Source organism: Ambystoma mexicanum, unplaced genomic scaffold (assembly GCF_040938575.1).
Source record: "Ambystoma mexicanum isolate Mex_15411 unplaced genomic scaffold, UKY_AmexF1_1 Mex_scaf34, whole genome shotgun sequence".
NCBI classification, from domain to species: Eukaryota; Metazoa; Chordata; class Amphibia; order Caudata; family Ambystomatidae; genus Ambystoma; species Ambystoma mexicanum.
This window is the reverse complement of record NW_027182449.1, coordinates 100,899-116,156: the sequence shown is the minus strand read 5'-3', so window position 1 is coordinate 116,156 and position 15,258 is coordinate 100,899. Positions and strand designations below refer to the sequence as shown.

Sequence of the window (15,258 nt, the reverse complement as noted above, 5' to 3'; positions counted from 1 at the left end):
GTGTTTGTTAAAATTAAAAGCGGAATGGAGGAAAAATGTAGTTCAAGACGGGGAAGACGAACGCCGCCTATCGGGCACAGAGTAGCAAAATGCCTACAGCACCTGGTATTCCCAGGCGGTCTCCCATCCAAGTACTAACCAGGCCCGACCCTGCTTAGCTTCCGAGATCGGACGAGATCGGGCGCATTCAGGGTGGTATGGCCGTAGGCGAAGAGTGCGCCGATTCCGAGCCTCTTGTGCTGTGTCGGCTCCTCCGACGTCCACTGCCCTCTTGCAAGGCTGAACGCTGTCCTCTGCAGTGTGCTTCTGCCCTTCTTTTTGCCTCAAGCTCAGGAGCCACAGCTGCCAGCTTGGAAAAGCAACGAGCGGCTCCATGCACCCACTTTTGAAATACCCACTTGCCTACTCATGTTTGCAAAGAAAGTGTCTGTAAATTCAGGCCAAGCCACACTTGCACTCACTCACCCAAGCATCCGTTCCTTACAAAACTTTAAAAAAAAACTCGGAAAGAAAGATGGAAATAAACACACACACAATTTTCCTGCTGGGGTCTCCTCGACTCTTTGGAAGGCAGAGGGCGATGTTGGTTGAGGCCTTACCTTCTCGGGCTGGCGGCCTACAAGTCCAGGAAAGAAGCAGGCCCAGTAACAGCAGCTGAGGCCCCCAGCCCAGCCCAGCCCAGGCAGGCATCAGCTTAAGGCTGACTCTCTACCCCACTGCTGCCCCAAATTGGTTTGGCAAAAGTTTGCAAAGAAGATGCCTGTAAATTTAACTCACGCCACACTAGCACTCACCCAGGCGTCGGTTCCTTACAAAAATAGAAAGCACCTCTAAAAAAGAAGAAATAAACACACACACAATTTTCCTGCTGGGGTCTCCTCGACTCTTTGAAAGGCAGAGGGCGATGTTGGTTGAGGCCCTTACCTTCTCCGGCTGGTGGCCTACAAGTCCAGGAAAGAAGCATGCCCAGTAACAGCAGCTGAGGCCCCCAGACCAGCCCAGCCCAGCCCAGGCAGCCATCAGCTGAAGGATGACTCTCTACCCCAGTGCTGGTCCAAGTTGGTTTGGCAAAATTTTGCAAAGAAGATGCCTGTAAATGTAACTCACGCCACACTAGCACTCACCCAGGCGTCGGTTCCTTACAAAAATAGAAAGCACCTCTAAAAAAAGAAGAAATAAACACACACACAATTTTCCTGCTTCTATTCCCTCGACTCTTTGGAAGGCAGAGGGCGATGTTGGTTGAGGCCTTACCTTCTCGGGCTGGCGGCCTACAAGTCCAGGAAAGAAGCAGGCCCAGTAACAGCAGCTGAGGCCCCCAGCCCAGCCCAGCCCAGGCAGCCATCAGCTGAAGGCTGACTCTCTACCCCAGTGCTGGTCCAAGTTGGTTTGGCAAAATTTTGCAAAGAAGATGCCTGTAAATGTAACTCACGCCACACTAGCACTCACCCAGGCGTCGGTTCCTTACAAAAATAGAAAGCACCTCTAAAAAAAGAAGAAATAAACACACACACAATTTTCCTGCTGCGGTCTCCTCGACTCTTTGGAAGGCAGAGGGCGATGTTGGTTGAAGCCCTTACCTTCTCTGGCTGGCGGCCTACAAGACCAGGAAAGAAGCAGGCCCAGTAACAGCAGCTGAGGCCCCCAGCCCAGCCACGCCTAGGCAGGCATCAGCGGAAGGCTGACTCTCTACCCCAGTGCTGCTCCAAGTTGGTTTGGCAAAAGTTTGCAAAGAAGCTGCCCGTAAATTCACCTCAAGCCACACTAGCACTCACCCAGGCGTCAGTTCCTTACAAAAATAGAAAGAATCTCTAAAAAAGAAGAAATAAACACACACACAATTTTCCTGCTTCTATTCCCTCGACTCTTTGGAAGGCAGAGGGCGATGTTGGTTGAGGCCTTACCTTCTCGGGCTGGCGGCCTACAAGTCCAGGAAAGAAGCAGGCCCAGTAACAGCAGCTGAGGCCCCCAGCCCAGCCCAGCCCAGGCAGCCATCAGCTGAAGGCTGACTCTCTACCCCAGTGCTGGTCCAAGTTGGTTTGGCAAAATTTTGCAAAGAAGATGCCTGTAAATGTAACTCACGCCACACTAGCACTCACCCAGGCGTCGGTTCCTTACAAAAATAGAAAGCACCTCTAAAAAAAGAAGAAATAAACACACACACAATTTTCCTGCTGCGGTCTCCTCGACTCTTTGGAAGGCAGAGGGCGATGTTGGTTGAAGCCCTTACCTTCTCTGGCTGGCGGCCTACAAGACCAGGAAAGAAGCAGGCCCAGTAACAGCAGCTGAGGCCCCCAGCCCAGCCACGCCTAGGCAGGCATCAGCGGAAGGCTGACTCTCTACCCCAGTGCTGCTCCAAGTTGGTTTGGCAAAAGTTTGCAAAGAAGCTGCCCGTAAATTCACCTCAAGCCACACTAGCACTCACCCAGTCGTCAGTTCCTTACAAAAATAGAAAGAATCTCTAAAAAAGAAGAAATAAACACACACACAATTTTCCTGCTTCTATTCCCTCGACTCTTTGGAAGGCAGAGGGCGATGTTGGTTGAGGCCTTACCTTCTCGGGCTGGCGGCCTACAAGTCCAGGAAAGAAGCAGGCCCAGTAACAGCAGCTGAGGCCCCCAGCCCAGCCCAGCCCAGGCAGCCATCAGCTGAAGGCTGACTCTCTACCCCAGTGCTGGTCCAAGTTGGTTTGGCAAAATTTTGCAAAGAAGATGCCTGTAAATGTAACTCACGCCACACTAGCACTCACCCAGGCGTCGGTTCCTTACAAAAATAGAAAGCACCTCTAAAAAAAGAAGAAATAAACACACACACAATTTTCCTGCTGCGGTCTCCTCGACTCTTTGGAAGGCAGAGGGCGATGTTGGTTGAAGCCCTTACCTTCTCTGGCTGGCGGCCTACAAGACCAGGAAAGAAGCAGGCCCAGTAACAGCAGCTGAGGCCCCCAGCCCAGCCACGCCTAGGCAGGCATCAGCGGAAGGCTGACTCTCTACCCCAGTGCTGCTCCAAGTTGGTTTGGCAAAAGTTTGCAAAGAAGCTGCCCGTAAATTCACCTCAAGCCACACTAGCACTCACCCAGGCGTCAGTTCCTTACAAAAATAGAAAGAATCTCTAAAAAAGAAGAAATAAACACACACACAATTTTCCTGCTTCTATCCCCTCGACTCCTTGGAAGGCGGAGGGCAACCTTCGCCGCTGGTGGCCTTCACATGCAGGAAAGAAGCACACCCAGGAACAGCAGCTGAGGCTCCCAGCCCAGGCAGGCTTCAGCTGAAGGCCGACTTGGGAAGCACTGAGGCCAGACCCTGGGCTCCTGGGTCCCTCGGTTGAAGGCTCGAGGCCAGACCCCTTGGCTCCTGTGTCCCTTGGCTGAAGGCTCGACCAGTGCTCGACCAGGCTCGATCAGGCGAGATATTAGGTAGCATGGGGCCCAGCTGGGACTTCTAGGAAGCTTAGGGTGACGGCCGCTTCTGCCCCATCATCCAGAGGCCTGGCTATGGAGAGGCATGATGTGGCCTCCCTCCCTTCCTGCCTCTTGTAGGCACTTCTCCCCCGTGAGCACTTCCCGCTCCAAGTGTCCCCTTGTCTCCCAGGGTGCACTCTTCCTCTAGAGCCCACATATGCAGATGAGGCCCATCCACTTGCCTCCCCTAGCTGTAGGGGGCCTTGCGCGTCCACTGGAGAGAAAACGGGGAGACGCTGGAGGTGCTTTGCCAGGGACACGAGTGGCCCTTTCTGGCTGCATCCACCCACCCGAGGCGGCGAGCTGCTGCCCTGGCTTCAGTCTCCTGCTGCTCCAAGTTAGTTTGGCGACAACGTGTCCGCCTCTGACGGGGCTCTGCATTGGAGCGAGGGCTGCTGTCTGCCCCTGTGCCTTTTTCACGCGCCGTGTTTGTTAAAATTAAAAGCGGAATGGAGGAAAAATGTAGTTCAAGACGGGGAAGACGAACGCCGCCTATCGGGCACAGAGTAGCAAAATGCCTACAGCACCTGGTATTCCCAGGCGGTCTCCCATCCAAGTACTAACCAGGCCCGACCCTGCTTAGCTTCCGAGATCGGACGAGATCGGGCGCATTCAGGGTGGTATGGCCGTAGGTGAAGAGTGCGCCGATTCCGAGCCTCTTGTGCTGTGTCGGCTCCTCCGACGTCCACTGCCCTCTTGCAAGGCTGAACGCTGTCCTCTGCAGTGTGCTTCTGCCCTTCTTTTTGCCTCAAGCTCAGGAGCCACAGCTGCCAGCTTGGAAAAGCAACGAGCGGCTCCATGCACCCACTTTTGAAATACCCACTTGCCTACTCATGTTTGCAAAGAAAGTGTCTGTAAATTCAGGCCAAGCCACACTTGCACTCACTCACCCAAGCATCCGTTCCTTACAAAACTTTAAAAAAAAACTCGGAAAGAAAGATGGAAATAAACACACACACAATTTTCCTGCTGGGGTCTCCTCGACTCTTTGGAAGGCAGAGGGCGATGTTGGTTGAGGCCTTACCTTCTCGGGCTGGCGGCCTACAAGTCCAGGAAAGAAGCAGGCCCAGTAACAGCAGCTGAGGCCCCCAGCCCAGCCCAGCCCAGCCCAGGCAGGCATCAGCTTAAGGCTGACTCTCTACCCCACTGCTGCCCCAAATTGGTTTGGCAAAAGTTTGCAAAGAAGATGCCTGTAAATTTAACTCACGCCACACTAGCACTCACCCAGGCGTCGGTTCCTTACAAAAATAGAAAGCACCTCTAAAAAAGAAGAAATAAACACACACACAATTTTCCTGCTGGGGTCTCCTCGACTCTTTGAAAGGCAGAGGGCGATGTTGGTTGAGGCCCTTACCTTCTCCGGCTGGTGGCCTACAAGTCCAGGAAAGAAGCATGCCCAGTAACAGCAGCTGAGGCCCCCAGACCAGCCCAGCCCAGCCCAGGCAGCCATCAGCTGAAGGCTGACTCTCTACCCCAGTGCTGGTCCAAGTTGGTTTGGCAAAAGTTTGCAAAGAAGATGCCTGTAAATGTAACTCACGCCACACTAGCACTCACCCAGGCGTCGGTTCCTTACAAAAATAGAAAGCACCTCTAAAAAAAGAAGAAATAAACACACACACAATTTTCCTGCTGCGGTCTCCTCGACTCTTTGGAAGGCAGAGGGCGATGTTGGTTGAAGCCCTTACCTTCTCTGGCTGGCGGCCTACAAGACCAGGAAAGAAGCAGGCCCAGTAACAGCAGCTGAGGCCCCCAGCCCAGCCACGCCTAGGCAGGCATCAGCGGAAGGCTGACTCTCTACCCCAGTGCTGCTCCAAGTTGGTTTGGCAAAAGTTTGCAAAGAAGCTGCCCGTAAATTCACCTCAAGCCACACTAGCACTCACCCAGTCGTCAGTTCCTTACAAAAATAGAAAGAATCTCTAAAAAAGAAGAAATAAACACACACACAATTTTCCTGCTTCTATTCCCTCGACTCTTTGGAAGGCAGAGGGCGATGTTGGTTGAGGCCTTACCTTCTCGGGCTGGCGGCCTACAAGTCCAGGAAAGAAGCAGGCCCAGTAACAGCAGCTGAGGCCCCCAGCCCAGCCCAGCCCAGGCAGCCATCAGCTGAAGGCTGACTCTCTACCCCAGTGCTGGTCCAAGTTGGTTTGGCAAAATTTTGCAAAGAAGATGCCTGTAAATGTAACTCACGCCACACTAGCACTCACCCAGGCGTCGGTTCCTTACAAAAATAGAAAGCACCTCTAAAAAAAGAAGAAATAAACACACACACAATTTTCCTGCTGCGGTCTCCTCGACTCTTTGGAAGGCAGAGGGCGATGTTGGTTGAAGCCCTTACCTTCTCTGGCTGGCGGCCTACAAGACCAGGAAAGAAGCAGGCCCAGTAACAGCAGCTGAGGCCCCCAGCCCAGCCACGCCTAGGCAGGCATCAGCGGAAGGCTGACTCTCTACCCCAGTGCTGCTCCAAGTTGGTTTGGCAAAAGTTTGCAAAGAAGCTGCCCGTAAATTCACCTCAAGCCACACTAGCACTCACCCAGGCGTCAGTTCCTTACAAAAATAGAAAGAATCTCTAAAAAAGAAGAAATAAACACACACACAATTTTCCTGCTTCTATCCCCTCGACTCCTTGGAAGGCGGAGGGCAACCTTCGCCGCTGGTGGCCTTCACATGCAGGAAAGAAGCACACCCAGGAACAGCAGCTGAGGCTCCCAGCCCAGGCAGGCTTCAGCTGAAGGCCGACTTGGGAAGCACTGAGGCCAGACCCTGGGCTCCTGGGTCCCTCGGTTGAAGGCTCGAGGCCAGACCCCTTGGCTCCTGTGTCCCTTGGCTGAAGGCTCGACCAGTGCTCGACCAGGCTCGATCAGGCGAGATATTAGGTAGCATGGGGCCCAGCTGGGACTTCTAGGAAGCTTAGGGTGACGGCCGCTTCTGCCCCATCATCCAGAGGCCTGGCTATGGAGAGGCATGATGTGGCCTCCCTCCCTTCCTGCCTCTTGTAGGCACTTCTCCCCCGTGAGCACTTCCCGCTCCAAGTGTCCCCTTGTCTCCCAGGGTGCACTCTTCCTCTAGAGCCCACATATGCAGATGAGGCCCATCCACTTGCCTCCCCTAGCTGTAGGGGGCCTTGCGCGTCCACTGGAGAGAAAACGGGGAGACGCTGGAGGTGCTTTGCCAGGGACACGAGTGGCCCTTTCTGGCTGCATCCACCCACCCGAGGCGGCGAGCTGCTGCCCTGGCTTCAGTCTCCTGCTGCTCCAAGTTAGTTTGGCGACAACGTGTCCGCCTCTGACGGGGCTCTGCATTGGAGCGAGGGCTGCTGTCTGCCCCTGTGCCTTTTTCACGCGCCGTGTTTGTTAAAATTAAAAGCGGAATGGAGGAAAAATGTAGTTCAAGACGGGGAAGACGAACGCCGCCTATCGGGCACAGAGTAGCAAAATGCCTACAGCACCTGGTATTCCCAGGCGGTCTCCCATCCAAGTACTAACCAGGCCCGACCCTGCTTAGCTTCCGAGATCGGACGAGATCGGGCGCATTCAGGGTGGTATGGCCGTAGGTGAAGAGTGCGCCGATTCCGAGCCTCTTGTGCTGTGTCGGCTCCTCCGACGTCCACTGCCCTCTTGCAAGGCTGAACGCTGTCCTCTGCAGTGTGCTTCTGCCCTTCTTTTTGCCTCAAGCTCAGGAGCCACAGCTGCCAGCTTGGAAAAGCAACGAGCGGCTCCATGCACCCACTTTTGAAATACCCACTTGCCTACTCATGTTTGCAAAGAAAGTGTCTGTAAATTCAGGCCAAGCCACACTTGCACTCACTCACCCAAGCATCCGTTCCTTACAAAACTTTAAAAAAAAACTCGGAAAGAAAGATGGAAATAAACACACACACAATTTTCCTGCTGGGGTCTCCTCGACTCTTTGGAAGGCAGAGGGCGATGTTGGTTGAGGCCTTACCTTCTCGGGCTGGCGGCCTACAAGTCCAGGAAAGAAGCAGGCCCAGTAACAGCAGCTGAGGCCCCCAGCCCAGCCCAGCCCAGCCCAGGCAGGCATCAGCTTAAGGCTGACTCTCTACCCCACTGCTGCCCCAAATTGGTTTGGCAAAAGTTTGCAAAGAAGATGCCTGTAAATTTAACTCACGCCACACTAGCACTCACCCAGGCGTCGGTTCCTTACAAAAATAGAAAGCACCTCTAAAAAAGAAGAAATAAACACACACACAATTTTCCTGCTGGGGTCTCCTCGACTCTTTGAAAGGCAGAGGGCGATGTTGGTTGAGGCCCTTACCTTCTCCGGCTGGTGGCCTACAAGTCCAGGAAAGAAGCATGCCCAGTAACAGCAGCTGAGGCCCCCAGACCAGCCCAGCCCAGCCCAGGCAGCCATCAGCTGAAGGCTGACTCTCTACCCCAGTGCTGGTCCAAGTTGGTTTGGCAAAAGTTTGCAAAGAAGATGCCTGTAAATGTAACTCACGCCACACTAGCACTCACCCAGGCGTCGGTTCCTTACAAAAATAGAAAGCACCTCTAAAAAAAGAAGAAATAAACACACACACAATTTTCCTGCTGCGGTCTCCTCGACTCTTTGGAAGGCAGAGGGCGATGTTGGTTGAAGCCCTTACCTTCTCTGGCTGGCGGCCTACAAGACCAGGAAAGAAGCAGGCCCAGTAACAGCAGCTGAGGCCCCCAGCCCAGCCACGCCTAGGCAGGCATCAGCGGAAGGCTGACTCTCTACCCCAGTGCTGCTCCAAGTTGGTTTGGCAAAAGTTTGCAAAGAAGCTGCCCGTAAATTCACCTCAAGCCACACTAGCACTCACCCAGTCGTCAGTTCCTTACAAAAATAGAAAGAATCTCTAAAAAAGAAGAAATAAACACACACACAATTTTCCTGCTTCTATTCCCTCGACTCTTTGGAAGGCAGAGGGCGATGTTGGTTGAGGCCTTACCTTCTCGGGCTGGCGGCCTACAAGTCCAGGAAAGAAGCAGGCCCAGTAACAGCAGCTGAGGCCCCCAGCCCAGCCCAGCCCAGGCAGCCATCAGCTGAAGGCTGACTCTCTACCCCAGTGCTGGTCCAAGTTGGTTTGGCAAAATTTTGCAAAGAAGATGCCTGTAAATGTAACTCACGCCACACTAGCACTCACCCAGGCGTCGGTTCCTTACAAAAATAGAAAGCACCTCTAAAAAAAGAAGAAATAAACACACACACAATTTTCCTGCTGCGGTCTCCTCGACTCTTTGGAAGGCAGAGGGCGATGTTGGTTGAAGCCCTTACCTTCTCTGGCTGGCGGCCTACAAGACCAGGAAAGAAGCAGGCCCAGTAACAGCAGCTGAGGCCCCCAGCCCAGCCACGCCTAGGCAGGCATCAGCGGAAGGCTGACTCTCTACCCCAGTGCTGCTCCAAGTTGGTTTGGCAAAAGTTTGCAAAGAAGCTGCCCGTAAATTCACCTCAAGCCACACTAGCACTCACCCAGGCGTCAGTTCCTTACAAAAATAGAAAGAATCTCTAAAAAAGAAGAAATAAACACACACACAATTTTCCTGCTTCTATCCCCTCGACTCCTTGGAAGGCGGAGGGCAACCTTCGCCGCTGGTGGCCTTCACATGCAGGAAAGAAGCACACCCAGGAACAGCAGCTGAGGCTCCCAGCCCAGGCAGGCTTCAGCTGAAGGCCGACTTGGGAAGCACTGAGGCCAGACCCTGGGCTCCTGGGTCCCTCGGTTGAAGGCTCGAGGCCAGACCCCTTGGCTCCTGTGTCCCTTGGCTGAAGGCTCGACCAGTGCTCGACCAGGCTCGATCAGGCGAGATATTAGGTAGCATGGGGCCCAGCTGGGACTTCTAGGAAGCTTAGGGTGACGGCCGCTTCTGCCCCATCATCCAGAGGCCTGGCTATGGAGAGGCATGATGTGGCCTCCCTCCCTTCCTGCCTCTTGTAGGCACTTCTCCCCCGTGAGCACTTCCCGCTCCAAGTGTCCCCTTGTCTCCCAGGGTGCACTCTTCCTCTAGAGCCCACATATGCAGATGAGGCCCATCCACTTGCCTCCCCTAGCTGTAGGGGGCCTTGCGCGTCCACTGGAGAGAAAACGGGGAGACGCTGGAGGTGCTTTGCCAGGGACACGAGTGGCCCTTTCTGGCTGCATCCACCCACCCGAGGCGGCGAGCTGCTGCCCTGGCTTCAGTCTCCTGCTGCTCCAAGTTAGTTTGGCGACAACGTGTCCGCCTCTGACGGGGCTCTGCATTGGAGCGAGGGCTGCTGTCTGCCCCTGTGCCTTTTTCACGCGCCGTGTTTGTTAAAATTAAAAGCGGAATGGAGGAAAAATGTAGTTCAAGACGGGGAAGACGAACGCCGCCTATCGGGCACAGAGTAGCAAAATGCCTACAGCACCTGGTATTCCCAGGCGGTCTCCCATCCAAGTACTAACCAGGCCCGACCCTGCTTAGCTTCCGAGATCGGACGAGATCGGGCGCATTCAGGGTGGTATGGCCGTAGGTGAAGAGTGCGCCGATTCCGAGCCTCTTGTGCTGTGTCGGCTCCTCCGACGTCCACTGCCCTCTTGCAAGGCTGAACGCTGTCCTCTGCAGTGTGCTTCTGCCCTTCTTTTTGCCTCAAGCTCAGGAGCCACAGCTGCCAGCTTGGAAAAGCAACGAGCGGCTCCATGCACCCACTTTTGAAATACCCACTTGCCTACTCATGTTTGCAAAGAAAGTGTCTGTAAATTCAGGCCAAGCCACACTTGCACTCACTCACCCAAGCATCCGTTCCTTACAAAACTTTAAAAAAAAACTCGGAAAGAAAGATGGAAATAAACACACACACAATTTTCCTGCTGGGGTCTCCTCGACTCTTTGGAAGGCAGAGGGCGATGTTGGTTGAGGCCTTACCTTCTCGGGCTGGCGGCCTACAAGTCCAGGAAAGAAGCAGGCCCAGTAACAGCAGCTGAGGCCCCCAGCCCAGCCCAGCCCAGCCCAGGCAGGCATCAGCTTAAGGCTGACTCTCTACCCCACTGCTGCCCCAAATTGGTTTGGCAAAAGTTTGCAAAGAAGATGCCTGTAAATTTAACTCACGCCACACTAGCACCCACCCAGGCGTCGGTTCCTTACAAAAATAGAAAGCACCTCTAAAAAAGAAGAAATAAACACACACACAATTTTCCTGCTGGGGTCTCCTCGACTCTTTGAAAGGCAGAGGGCGATGTTGGTTGAGGCCCTTACCTTCTCCGGCTGGTGGCCTACAAGTCCAGGAAAGAAGCATGCCCAGTAACAGCAGCTGAGGCCCCCAGACCAGCCCAGCCCAGCCCAGGCAGCCATCAGCTGAAGGCTGACTCTCTACCCCAGTGCTGGTCCAAGTTGGTTTGGCAAAAGTTTGCAAAGAAGATGCCTGTAAATGTAACTCACGCCACACTAGCACTCACCCAGGCGTCGGTTCCTTACAAAAATAGAAAGCACCTCTAAAAAAAGAAGAAATAAACACACACACAATTTTCCTGCTGCGGTCTCCTCGACTCTTTGGAAGGCAGAGGGCGATGTTGGTTGAAGCCCTTACCTTCTCTGGCTGGCGGCCTACAAGACCAGGAAAGAAGCAGGCCCAGTAACAGCAGCTGAGGCCCCCAGCCCAGCCACGCCTAGGCAGGCATCAGCGGAAGGCTGACTCTCTACCCCAGTGCTGCTCCAAGTTGGTTTGGCAAAAGTTTGCAAAGAAGCTGCCCGTAAATTCACCTCAAGCCACACTAGCACTCACCCAGTCGTCAGTTCCTTACAAAAATAGAAAGAATCTCTAAAAAAGAAGAAATAAACACACACACAATTTTCCTGCTTCTATTCCCTCGACTCTTTGGAAGGCAGAGGGCGATGTTGGTTGAGGCCTTACCTTCTCGGGCTGGCGGCCTACAAGTCCAGGAAAGAAGCAGGCCCAGTAACAGCAGCTGAGGCCCCCAGCCCAGCCCAGCCCAGGCAGCCATCAGCTGAAGGCTGACTCTCTACCCCAGTGCTGGTCCAAGTTGGTTTGGCAAAATTTTGCAAAGAAGATGCCTGTAAATGTAACTCACGCCACACTAGCACTCACCCAGGCGTCGGTTCCTTACAAAAATAGAAAGCACCTCTAAAAAAAGAAGAAATAAACACACACACAATTTTCCTGCTGCGGTCTCCTCGACTCTTTGGAAGGCAGAGGGCGATGTTGGTTGAAGCCCTTACCTTCTCTGGCTGGCGGCCTACAAGACCAGGAAAGAAGCAGGCCCAGTAACAGCAGCTGAGGCCCCCAGCCCAGCCACGCCTAGGCAGGCATCAGCGGAAGGCTGACTCTCTACCCCAGTGCTGCTCCAAGTTGGTTTGGCAAAAGTTTGCAAAGAAGCTGCCCGTAAATTCACCTCAAGCCACACTAGCACTCACCCAGGCGTCAGTTCCTTACAAAAATAGAAAGAATCTCTAAAAAAGAAGAAATAAACACACACACAATTTTCCTGCTTCTATCCCCTCGACTCCTTGGAAGGCGGAGGGCAACCTTCGCCGCTGGTGGCCTTCACATGCAGGAAAGAAGCACACCCAGGAACAGCAGCTGAGGCTCCCAGCCCAGGCAGGCTTCAGCTGAAGGCCGACTTGGGAAGCACTGAGGCCAGACCCTGGGCTCCTGGGTCCCTCGGTTGAAGGCTCGAGGCCAGACCCCTTGGCTCCTGTGTCCCTTGGCTGAAGGCTCGACCAGTGCTCGACCAGGCTCGATCAGGCGAGATATTAGGTAGCATGGGGCCCAGCTGGGACTTCTAGGAAGCTTAGGGTGACGGCCGCTTCTGCCCCATCATCCAGAGGCCTGGCTATGGAGAGGCATGATGTGGCCTCCCTCCCTTCCTGCCTCTTGTAGGCACTTCTCCCCCGTGAGCACTTCCCGCTCCAAGTGTCCCCTTGTCTCCCAGGGTGCACTCTTCCTCTAGAGCCCACATATGCAGATGAGGCCCATCCACTTGCCTCCCCTAGCTGTAGGGGGCCTTGCGCGTCCACTGGAGAGAAAACGGGGAGACGCTGGAGGTGCTTTGCCAGGGACACGAGTGGCCCTTTCTGGCTGCATCCACCCACCCGAGGCGGCGAGCTGCTGCCCTGGCTTCAGTCTCCTGCTGCTCCAAGTTAGTTTGGCGACAACGTGTCCGCCTCTGACGGGGCTCTGCATTGGAGCGAGGGCTGCTGTCTGCCCCTGTGCCTTTTTCACGCGCCGTGTTTGTTAAAATTAAAAGCGGAATGGAGGAAAAATGTAGTTCAAGACGGGGAAGACGAACGCCGCCTATCGGGCACAGAGTAGCAAAATGCCTACAGCACCTGGTATTCCCAGGCGGTCTCCCATCCAAGTACTAACCAGGCCCGACCCTGCTTAGCTTCCGAGATCGGACGAGATCGGGCGCATTCAGGGTGGTATGGCCGTAGGTGAAGAGTGCGCCGATTCCGAGCCTCTTGTGCTGTGTCGGCTCCTCCGACGTCCACTGCCCTCTTGCAAGGCTGAACGCTGTCCTCTGCAGTGTGCTTCTGCCCTTCTTTTTGCCTCAAGCTCAGGAGCCACAGCTGCCAGCTTGGAAAAGCAACGAGCGGCTCCATGCACCCACTTTTGAAATACCCACTTGCCTACTCATGTTTGCAAAGAAAGTGTCTGTAAATTCAGGCCAAGCCACACTTGCACTCACTCACCCAAGCATCCGTTCCTTACAAAACTTTAAAAAAAAACTCGGAAAGAAAGATGGAAATAAACACACACACAATTTTCCTGCTGGGGTCTCCTCGACTCTTTGGAAGGCAGAGGGCGATGTTGGTTGAGGCCTTACCTTCTCGGGCTGGCGGCCTACAAGTCCAGGAAAGAAGCAGGCCCAGTAACAGCAGCTGAGGCCCCCAGCCCAGCCCAGCCCAGCCCAGGCAGGCATCAGCTTAAGGCTGACTCTCTACCCCACTGCTGCCCCAAATTGGTTTGGCAAAAGTTTGCAAAGAAGATGCCTGTAAATTTAACTCACGCCACACTAGCACTCACCCAGGCGTCGGTTCCTTACAAAAATAGAAAGCACCTCTAAAAAAGAAGAAATAAACACACACACAATTTTCCTGCTGGGGTCTCCTCGACTCTTTGAAAGGCAGAGGGCGATGTTGGTTGAGGCCCTTACCTTCTCCGGCTGGTGGCCTACAAGTCCAGGAAAGAAGCATGCCCAGTAACAGCAGCTGAGGCCCCCAGACCAGCCCAGCCCAGCCCAGGCAGCCATCAGCTGAAGGCTGACTCTCTACCCCAGTGCTGGTCCAAGTTGGTTTGGCAAAAGTTTGCAAAGAAGATGCCTGTAAATGTAACTCACGCCACACTAGCACTCACCCAGGCGTCGGTTCCTTACAAAAATAGAAAGCACCTCTAAAAAAGAAGAAATAAACACACACACAATTTTCCTGCTGCGGTCTCCTCGACTCTTTGGAAGGCAGAGGGCGATGTTGGTTGAAGCCCTTACCTTCTCTGGCTGGCGGCCTACAAGACCAGGAAAGAAGCAGGCCCAGTAACAGCAGCTGAGGCCCCCAGCCCAGCCACGCCTAGGCAGGCATCAGCGGAAGGCTGACTCTCTACCCCAGTGCTGCTCCAAGTTGGTTTGGCAAAAGTTTGCAAAGAAGCTGCCCGTAAATTCACCTCAAGCCACACTAGCACTCACCCAGTCGTCAGTTCCTTACAAAAATAGAAAGAATCTCTAAAAAAGAAGAAATAAACACACACACAATTTTCCTGCTTCTATTCCCTCGACTCTTTGGAAGGCAGAGGGCGATGTTGGTTGAGGCCTTACCTTCTCGGGCTGGCGGCCTACAAGTCCAGGAAAGAAGCAGGCCCAGTAACAGCAGCTGAGGCCCCCAGCCCAGCCCAGCCCAGGCAGGCATCAGCTTAAGGCTGACTCTCTACCCCACTGCTGCCCCAAATTGGTTTGGCAAAAGTTTGCAAAGAAGATGCCTGTAAATTTAACTCACGCCACACTAGCACTCACCCAGGCGTCGGTTCCTTACAAAAATAGAAAGCACCTCTAAAAAAAGAAGAAATAAACACACACACAATTTTCCTGCTGCGGTCTCCTCGACTCTTTGGAAGGCAGAGGGCGATGTTGGTTGAAGCCCTTACCTTCTCTGGCTGGCGGCCTACAAGACCAGGAAAGAAGCAGGCCCAGTAACAGCAGCTGAGGCCCCCAGCCCAGCCACGCCTAGGCAGGCATCAGCGGAAGGCTGACTCTCTACCCCAGTGCTGCTCCAAGTTGGTTTGGCAAAAGTTTGCAAAGAAGCTGCCCGTAAATTCACCTCAAGCCACACTAGCACTCACCCAGGCGTCAGTTCCTTACAAAAATAGAAAGAATCTCTAAAAAAGAAGAAATAAACACACACACAATTTTCCTGCTTCTATCCCCTCGACTCCTTGGAAGGCGGAGGGCAACCTTCGCCGCTGGTGGCCTTCACATGCAGGAAAGAAGCACACCCAGGAACAGCAGCTGAGGCTCCCAGCCCAGGCAGGCTTCAGCTGAAGGCCGACTTGGGAAGCACTGAGGCCAGACCCTGGGCTCCTGGGTCCCTCGGTTGAAGGCTCGAGGCCAGACCCCTTGGCTCCTGTGTCCCTTGGCTGAAGGCTCGACCAGTGCTCGACCAGGCTCGATCAGGCGAGATATTAGGTAGCATGGGGCCCAGCTGGGACTTCTAGGAAGCTTAGGGTGACGGCCGCTTCTGCCCCATCATCCAGAGGCCTGGCTATGGAGAGGCATGATGTGGCCTCCCTCCCTTCCTGCCTCTTGTAGGCACTTCTCCCCCGTGAGCACTTCCCGCTCCAAGTGTCCCCTTGTC

At 54.0% G+C, this 15,258-nt stretch overlaps 5 non-coding genes across 5 annotated transcripts; all 5 read right to left on the bottom strand.

Moving 5' to 3' along the window:
* Positions 1-90: 90 nt before the first annotated feature.
* LOC138558831 (5S ribosomal RNA) lies at positions 91-209 on the bottom strand. Its single transcript, XR_011298950.1, has one exon. It is a non-coding gene; the product is annotated as a 5S ribosomal RNA (ribosomal RNA).
* A 3,769-nt stretch (positions 210-3,978) lies between these two features.
* Positions 3,979-4,097, bottom strand: LOC138558954 (5S ribosomal RNA). The gene has a single exon (XR_011299072.1). It is a non-coding gene; the product is annotated as a 5S ribosomal RNA (ribosomal RNA).
* A 2,799-nt stretch (positions 4,098-6,896) lies between these two features.
* Positions 6,897-7,015, bottom strand: LOC138558953 (5S ribosomal RNA). Its single transcript, XR_011299071.1, has one exon. It is a non-coding gene; the product is annotated as a 5S ribosomal RNA (ribosomal RNA).
* Positions 7,016-9,814: 2,799 nt separating this feature from the next.
* Positions 9,815-9,933, bottom strand: LOC138558952 (5S ribosomal RNA). Its single transcript, XR_011299070.1, has one exon. It is a non-coding gene; the product is annotated as a 5S ribosomal RNA (ribosomal RNA).
* Positions 9,934-12,732: 2,799 nt separating this feature from the next.
* LOC138558951 (5S ribosomal RNA) lies at positions 12,733-12,851 on the bottom strand. The gene has a single exon (XR_011299069.1). It is a non-coding gene; the product is annotated as a 5S ribosomal RNA (ribosomal RNA).
* Positions 12,852-15,258: the final 2,407 nt, after the last annotated feature.